This window comes from Myotis davidii, unplaced genomic scaffold (assembly GCF_000327345.1).
Source record: "Myotis davidii unplaced genomic scaffold, ASM32734v1 scaffold550, whole genome shotgun sequence".
Lineage (NCBI taxonomy): Eukaryota > Metazoa > Chordata > Mammalia > Chiroptera > Vespertilionidae > Myotis > Myotis davidii.
In genome coordinates, this window is record NW_006282082.1 from 111,255 (window position 1) to 112,864 (window position 1,610).

Consider the following 1,610-nt stretch of genomic DNA (forward strand, 5'->3'; position numbering starts at 1 on the left):
CACTTTAATAGCTGATATTGGTTAAATGAAAAGAAAATGTATTTTAATAAATAATGACTTTGTAATTGTTAAAAGTATGTGTATACATTTTGGGGGATACCATATATCTATAATTTTGGAATGGGGAAGGCAAATTCTAAGCATAGCATCAAATGCAGAATCCATAATGGAAATGCAATAGCTATGGTTACATAAAAGGCAACTACAAACCTGGGAAAACTGCAACATATATGTCATAGGTTCAATAACCTAAATCTATAAATAGCTCCTACAAGTCAGTGAAATGAAAAATATAAAAAAGAAATGAAAAGGTGATGCAAAAATAAAATGATACACAAAATAACATGAGGCAACAACTATTTAATCCTCATGCTACGCCAAGTGTTGTGCTTAAAACTGCAATAATTTTCTCATTTGGTCCTCAGAACAACCCTATAAAGATCCTATCTAATAAAGAGGGAATATGCTAATTGACCTTCATGCCATCACAAAGATGGCAGCGCCCACAGCCAATAAGGAGGAAATACCCTAATTGACTGCCACGTCCTCAAAGATGGTGGCGCCCATAGCCAATAAGGCAAGTGTTGTGCTTAAAACTGCAATAATTTTCTCATTTGGTCCTCAGAACAACCCTATAAAGATCCTATCTAATAAAGAGGGAATATGCTAATTGACCTTCATGCCATCACAAAGATGGCAGCGCCCACAGCCAATAAGGAGGAAATACCCTAATTGACTGCCACGTCCTCAAAGATGGTGGCGCCCATAGCCAATAAGGAAGGAATATGCTAATTGACTGTGCCGTTGGGCTGGCAGGGGATCAGTTAGGCATCAATTGGGCTGGCAGGGGAGTGGTTAGGGGGTGATCAGGCTGGCAAGCAGTAGGGGCAATCAGGCAGGCAGGCAGGCAGGTGAGCAGTTGGGAGCCATCAGTCCCAGATTGTGAGAAGGATGTCCCATAGGGATCAGGCCTATACTGGCAGTTGGATCCCCCGAGGGGTACCAGATTGGAGAGGGTGCCGGCTGGACTGAGGGACACTCCCCCCCAGTGCACAAATTTCTTTCTCCAGGCCACTAGTAAGTAATAACAATGTAGGAAACAGTAGGAGCTCAGTATGACCTAGACCAGTGATGGCGAACCTTTTGAACTCGGCATGTCAGCATTTTGAAAACCCTAACTTAACTCTGGTGCCAGGTCACATATAGAAATTTTTTGATATTTGAAACCGTAGTAAAACAAAGATTTATATTTTTGATATTTATTTTATATATTTAAATGCCATTTAACAAAGAAAAATCAACCAAAAAAATGAGTTTGTGTGTCACCTCTGACACGCGTGTCATAGGTTCGCCATCACTGACTTAGACTAAGCAAAGAAATGTGCAAAGAAAAAGAAAATCCATGCCCTTGTGTATGCTTGGGACATTGTTGTATGGAAGGCAGGTTTAAAAGAAGAGGAGGAGTAAATTTCCTTCTTTGTGTTCTCGATAACTGGAGGTGAGAGGCTAAGTGCAGTAAATTGTCATCTTTCACAGTGGACAGTCAGCATAGGATGTCTTAAACTGATGTACTGAGAAATAGAAACTAAGGTATATTATTTAAACTTATA